The sequence below is a fragment of the Nicotiana tabacum genome, chromosome 4 (genome assembly GCF_000715075.1).
Source record: "Nicotiana tabacum cultivar K326 chromosome 4, ASM71507v2, whole genome shotgun sequence".
In the NCBI taxonomy this organism is placed as follows: Eukaryota; Viridiplantae; Streptophyta; class Magnoliopsida; order Solanales; family Solanaceae; genus Nicotiana; species Nicotiana tabacum.
In genome coordinates, this window is record NC_134083.1 from 86,780,017 (window position 1) to 86,787,575 (window position 7,559).

At 37.1% G+C, this 7,559-nt stretch overlaps 1 long non-coding RNA gene across 1 annotated transcript; it reads left to right on the forward strand.

The window, feature by feature from the left end:
• Positions 1 to 5,176: 5,176 nt before the first annotated feature.
• On the forward strand, positions 5,177 to 7,123 carry LOC142180340 (uncharacterized). The gene is made up of 2 exons (XR_012708835.1): positions 5,177 to 5,495; positions 6,166 to 7,123. It is a non-coding gene; the product is annotated as an uncharacterized LOC142180340 (long non-coding RNA).
• The last annotated feature ends 436 nt before the right edge of the window (positions 7,124 to 7,559 follow it).

Sequence of the window (7,559 nt, forward strand, 5' to 3'; positions counted from 1 at the left end):
CCAAACCATACCTTATATTATGTTGTGGTTTGAAAGGTTATGATTTGTAAAGAAAGTGATCTATCTAGGATTATTAAGAATTGTGGAAGAACTATTTGCTCCTGCTTGTTGATGAGTTATTATTATTACTTACATTACTCGTGTTATTTAGAAATTTCTATATTCATAATTCTTGCCCATAGTAAGTGTTGAAGTCAAGCCCTCGTCACTACTTCTTTGAGGTTAGACTTGATACTTACTGGGTACATATTGCGTATGTCACGACCCAAACTGATGGGCCGGGACGAAAGTGGTATCAGAGCAGTTCTGTCCTAGAGGGTCTACAAGTCGTGTCTAGTAGAGTCTTGTTAACGGGGTGTGTTGTGCACCACACTTATAAGCAGGAGGCTACAGGGCATTTAGGACTGTCACTCTTTCTTCTTACTCTAGATCGTGTGGTGGAGCTCAGTTGTAAGAACTTAATTTCCTAAACTCTATCTTATTGATAATACGATAATGCTTATATCCAGAAAGACGGTTGGTAAGAGATATAGTTGTGGAAGAGTTGAGTCATAGGAACTCAATTTTTGCATCATGCTTATGATGGATAAATATGATATATTTAGCAGATCATGTGTGTACTAAGATGTGTAAACTTCTTGATAAGGATCCCTAAGTCAAGAATGTCTATCCACTCTTACGGTAAAAAGAAATAAGAGAATTGGAAGGTAGACACAATTTTTAGCAAGTAAAAGAAGCAAGACGAAAAAAGGTACGAGATACCCAGCTAATAAAGATTATCGCAGAGGAATATAAGCCTTTTGAGTTACCTTCAACAATAATAGAGTTATGCACAATTGGCCACACCTATCTCATTTATGCCTTATGGGGGCTAACAGGTATAGTTTAAGAAAAGGACGGGATATCAGGATCCAGCTGTGGTTAGAGTAACCCAAAATGGCGAATGGATTGTTTGTGTTAGTTAATATTTCCGAAGGATATTACAAAGGTGCTAATAGATCTTCTTGTGAGGCACCCAGATGGTACACTCTAGAATATTACAATTAGATGTGAATACCAGCATGATCAAAAAAATTCAAAAGATAGGCACTGAAATCCTAGAAGGGATAAATATTACCTTAGTGTGGCTCGCGTCCCTAGTAGAGCGAGAACGTTGAGCAACCCGAAGAGCCACTGGATGGAGCAAAGGGGAGCAAAAAGCAAAAAAATGTCTTGTTCGAGTTTTCAGAATAAAGTGATAAACATAAATGTTAGCGGAAAATAAGAAAAGAGTTAATGAAGCATTATGAGTAAGATGTGATACATGTATGACAACGGTAGATAAAAAAGATGACAATATTACAGAATCTATAGTCAAGTGAAGGAAAGGACGAGAGGTAACATGCCTTGAGATAACAAAAGAGTATAGTCCATAAAGTCATATCCTCATTTCGAGAAATACGTTCGTGACTCCAACACGACTACCAAAAGGAAAAATTAGACCCCAGAGTAATAAGAAATCAGTATGGACTAATGAATAAGATAAACTAAGCATGAACTAGGGACTGAGTAATAGTCGGCATCATGAGAATTTCAGAGATTACGTCCCGCCGATAATAGATTGGAGGACAGAAGAATGCCCTTTAAAGGTCATTAAGGAAGACGCTTCCCCAAAGCAAGCAAGGTGAGTAAAGTTAAGCTTAAGGGATTGTATGTGCCAATTACACTAAGTGTCACCCTCGCGAGAGAGGAATTTTGTTATCCTTGGTACATAAGGATTACTATAAGGCGAGTAAGGATCATCGATGATGTAAAAATATGCCAAAGATGAGAAGGTAAAACATGTATACGTAGATCATATTAACACTAAATCTTAGTGCTCCCTAAAGGGGGGAATATGGAGTGATGTGGTATTAAGTCAAAATTAAGTGGTTCTAGTAATTATGGAATGGTAAAGGAAGAATGCGATAAAAATAAAAAAGGAGTGAGCTTGCACTTGCCCAAATCCTACAAATATGCTACGATTCCAGAACATTATGTAAGCACGACGTCAAGGAGAAGAAGTAAGGGTTTCTGCCCGAGATGTTATTGATAAATAAGGTGCCAGTGCGAGACTTAAGTTAATGCAATGAAATAATACAAGAAAGATTATGCGGAATATTGATATGAGAATAGGCCAACGAGTAGGTAGTAATTGAATCAGGAAGAGCCTAGTTATGGCTAAACAAGAGGTTACAAACAAGTCAGTGGATCGTGCTAAATAAACATAGTAAAACCCAATATAGTGAATTCAGCAGAAAAAAAATCAAAATGTGATATTCAAGATCATATGGGTTGTGTGGAATTTCAGTATGTGTGGTCACTAAGATAAGCCAAGTATTCATGCAATAAGCAGCATAACGACCATGAAAAGTAATTGCTTACATTTAAAGAAAGATAAGAAGGAACGGAAGGAATTATTCGATCAATAATCCAGAGTTAATTACATTATGAATGCACTTAAGATTTTGGAGTATTATCCATGCAGCATATATATTGCCAATCATACAGCCATAGAAGACTCCGGTATAAGTTAAAAGAAATAACAGAGTCCAGGTCATAGATGAAGAATTGAATTATTAGAAGATTGTGTCATGGATAGTCCATAGCGCCCATGAAAGGCTAAGGTAATAACTAATCCCAAGAGCCGCATATCGGAAGATAGTTTAAGCCTACATGAAGGCTAATCAGAAGGAAGAGGAAACTAAAGAGTTACATTAACTCAGTAAATCAGGAGTCTAATTATTGGACCAAGAAAATTTTAGACCTCATGATTGAGAACATTGCATGATCACTCTTAAATACAAGAGAGATAGTACATTAGCCATATTCTATAACAGCTCTACCATAAAGCCAGTCAGAAAAGTACCAGCCTTATAAGATATCAGTATGAAGCTCCCACCAGATTGTGTACGCACCAGGGGTGCAAGTATTATAATAGAGCTTCAAGTTGTGGATATGAATTATACCTATGTGAAAGGGAAGTCATGAAAAAGATATAAGATGTGATGCGAGATTTTAAGGTAAGTAAGGTAAAAGTGAACAACCTACGAGATACTTAAATTCAGAAGGTTGGGAATAGTCCGTACTACGGATAGACGGCTAGAAGCGCGGGGATTTAGTATCCAGGAATGATAGCGGCGTCGTCTGTGACATATCTCCCGGTCGATGATTTCTAGGTATCGAGAGGTCCAGTTACGAGAGTAAAGAAGAGTTAGAAATGATGTGATGTCTCGCTTGATGTTCCAGAATAACACAAGGAAATCTATGGTGCAAGCAAGTTGAAGGAAGGTTGCGAACAATATAAATAGATAAGTGTAGGTCGCAAGCTAAAGTATGGTAAAGAGACAAGGTTTTAGGAAGACATGAGTATGGATAAGAAATGGCAAATATGGATAAATCCTCAGGATTAAGCCAGTGAAAACAAGAGAGATGATGGTTTATCTAAGATATAGAAATCTCAGTATAGCTTGAATAAACTCAAAGGAGTCTAAGACTAATAGCATTTAAAAGGAATAGAATGTTGCCTTGGTAGTAAAATGAGGGTATACTTGTGATAAATGAAGGGTGACGTTTGGACCTTCGATTGAGTGATGATTTGAAGGAATTTCATGAATTGTATAGGATTAAAATACCCACGTAAGTGAGTCACATTGGGATGCTATAAAGTATGGTTATTGAAGTACAGTATCGCCGCTAAGTGGATCAGAAAAATCACTTTGAATATTCCTCGATGCAACGTAAGCCCTAGTGGTAATGTTTTACGTAAGAAGTTTCAAGATATCAGTGGTAGATTGTAAGATCAACATTGAGGTGAATCGATAATGGATGGTTAAAAGATACAAAGTACGAGACAAGATTAGGCCATCAGTCTTAAGATGTACAGTAATGAAGAAACGTTAAAAGACTTAGCTTCATGCATATAAGATAAGCAATGAGAGTAACCTGGAGTTTGGTAGCAGACCTCAATAACGATTAATCGAAGTAAGAGTTATGGTATAGTATGACCTACCTAGAGCAGTAAAGTCATACGGATGAACAAACGGATCTATGAAATAAGATATAGCAATATTCGTAAGTTCAATAAAGTACCGAGCGAAGAACTTCAGTATACTTATAAATGCCCAGAGGAATATCTTATTTGCAAAGTGAGGTCTAGAGATTGGCTAAAAGTTGTAGGAAGAAGGAGAGAGGATTCGCATAGGCGCACTTACAAAGTCAGAGTCGTACAAGCTGGATGATAAAATGTAGCAACAGTTACAAGATTGGAAGGATTCCGACCACGAGTCGTGGTGTGAGAAAGAGGCCTAAAGGGGGGAATGCCCTGGTCTTTGGGATTCATTCACAGAACAGTTGCCTAGATGGCAAGAGGAGTACTACAGTATTCGCAAGAGCTATGGGTTATGAGAATGATAAGTGTATCAGTCAACATTCGAGGATAAATGTTCCAAAGGGGAGAATAATGTTACACCCCATATATTTTTTGTACGTGAAAGTACGCCATAAATAAATTGGTGAAAGCTCGAAAATGAGATGTTACATCCCGCATTTTTGTACGTTAAAGTTTCGTCGTAAGTTAATCGATGTAAGTTCAGGAATGAGATTATTTTGGAATTATAAGTATTATGCTATTTCAAACAAGTGATAAGTAATTTCTTGAAGGTGAGAGGGTAAGCAAATCAAAGAAAATGAGTTTCGCCGAAGTTTGACATTTTGAGATAAAATATGGTCCGAGCTATAATACCCCGTATTTATGGACTAATGCCATACAAGGTACCACATGACCATGATAGTAAGGTGTATAAGGTATGTAAAAGTGAGTAGTATTTTAAGTTGAGGTAATTCGTAATTATGTGAGTAATTGATTAATTATTAGATAATAGGAGATTACCCAGTTAATTAAGGAATTATTGGGTGATTAATTAAAGAATTGGGTAAGATTAACCCCCCACCCCCCTCACGTGGCAGCAAATGCCTTAGGTAGTAGTGACTCTTACTTCAATAGGTTAGGTGGCTTATTTAGATGATTTTGTGACATTGACATTAGCCATTAAACATGAGGTTCAAATTATGTCCACGTTGTTTGAAGGAGCACCAGTTTTGGATGATATATTTTGCACTTGTTAAGGGTTATATTGCCAAATATGAGCTACAACAATTAGATACGCTCAAATAGATGTATCATCTACAACTTCTGAGGAGCACAATTAGTATCTCCCTTGGATATATCATTAATTATCAGACTTCTTGGACAAATAAGCTTGCGAAGCCTCTTCAATAGTGTCAAGAGTGCATAACCGTACTTTCTTATGCCTAATTCGGTCTGTAATCAAAGCACCATATCTCCCGTTCTTTTGCTAACGGATGGAGCTCCATAGCTCATTTGAAACTTCACAACACAATATAGCATGAGATTTTGCAAGTTTTAGGTAGTATAGTGCAATCTTTTTTACGAGAATCGGTTCAGGTATTTTAAGGTAATCCTTTTTTTCTTTTGGCATGGTTCAAAGATACAAATGAAACGAGCAAAATACGCAACTTTCATAAATGACTCTATTCATAGAAATACTAGGGGTTTCTTTATTCTTGATTCCCCATGTGAATTATTATTATATCTTATGTTCATGGGTCTCAGAAAAATACGCATTTGATAAAGTTTCTCCGAAAGTCATACTGATTTTAATGACATTCCGAGAAATCTTATTAATATATTTCTTATGCATTTCATGCATTTGTACATATACATTGACCCATGACCAGATGACGTTATATACGTGTATATTATATGTATACGGGATATGAGAAAAGGTTATGGCGTTAAATATGCACCACCACCTGATCAGCTTGTATACATTGATGATGTTGCCCACAGTGGTTGAAATGATATGATGGGATGCCCTCAGAGGCTTGATGATGTTATGAACGCATATACCCATGCATGGTATGACATTTATACGCATATGCATGACATTATAAAAATGAAATGATTCACAGAGCTATGCAGACGTACATGTCGAGTCTTTTACTCCATGTTTCTCTCATGTCTATTATTTACTGATTTTCATTCCTTACATACTCGGTATATTATTTGTACTGACGTCCATTTGGCTTGGGGACGCTGCGTTTTATGCCCTCATGTCTCGATAGACAGGTCGAGAGTCCTCCAAGTAGGCGATCAGCTCAGCGGAAGATGTTGGTGCACTCCATTTACTCCTGAGTTGCTTGTTTGGTCAGTATAATTTAGATGTGTATTGTTTGGTATGACGGGGCTTTGTCCCGAACTTTATGACATTTATGCACTCTTAGAGGCTTGTAGACATATGTCGTATACGTGAAAGATTGTACGGCCTTGTCGGCCTATGTTTTGAGTTTATAAATGATCATGTTAGCCTTATAGACCCATATATCATGTGTATATGATGATGTAATAAGAAAGATACGTTATATTTGTACCCGGTTGAGTAAGGTACCGGGTGCCCGTCGCGACCCATCGGTTTGGGTCATGATAGCTTATGTACTCACGCTACACTTCTGTACTAACCGTGCAGGATCTGAGGCAAATGCATCTGGCGGTCATACCGGCGCGCGTCCCAGATATCCCGAGGTCTAGTGGTCAGCTGCTTCCCGAGCAGTTATGCAATTCCTAGAGTCTCTATTCTGTATTTATATTTTGTCTACTCTATTTCGGACAGTAGCTAGAGTTTTGTATATTTTAATAGTTGCTCATAAACTTGTGACACCAGGTCTTGGAAATTATACTAGTAGACACATGTTGATTTTGATTATCTATTTCCTCTCATTTACTCTTAAATAGTCTATTGGGTCGTGATAGCTTATGTACTCACGCTACACTTCTACACTAACCGTGCAGGATCTGAGGCAAGTGCATCTGGGGGTCATACCGGCGCGCGTCCCAGATATTCCGAGGTCTAGTGGTGAGCTGCTTCCCGAGCAGTTATGCAGTTCCTAGAGTCTCTCTTCTGTATTTATATTTTGTCTACTCTATTTCGGACAGTAGCTAGAGTTTTGTATATTTTAATAGTTGCTCATAAACTTGTGACACCAGGTCTTGAAAATTATGCTAGTAGACACATGTTAATTTTGATTATCTATTTCCTCTCATTTACTCTTAAACAGTCTATTACTCACTTTTATGGAAAAAAAAATCGCTTCTTATTTGTTCAAACATTAAAAATCAATTATTTCTAAATTGTTAAAAAAAACAATCACGTGATTAGTTCACTATAGGCTTGCCTAGCAGTAACGTCGGGCGCCATCACGGCCTACAGGGGAAATTGGGTCGTGACAACAACAACGCAAAAGAAATCAAGCAAAAGGAAAATAAAATATAAATCAGACAAGTGAAAAGATATTTACCAAACTGGGACTCAAGAATAAAGTCTATAGAAGATTAAATATTCAAAAGGATAAATCTAAATTATATGAAAGAAAACATATTCAATACATTGAAATTTGCTACTCATAATCACTAGAATACTTTGTGTCTTGCTAATGAAGATACTTGAAATAACTTAGTTTAT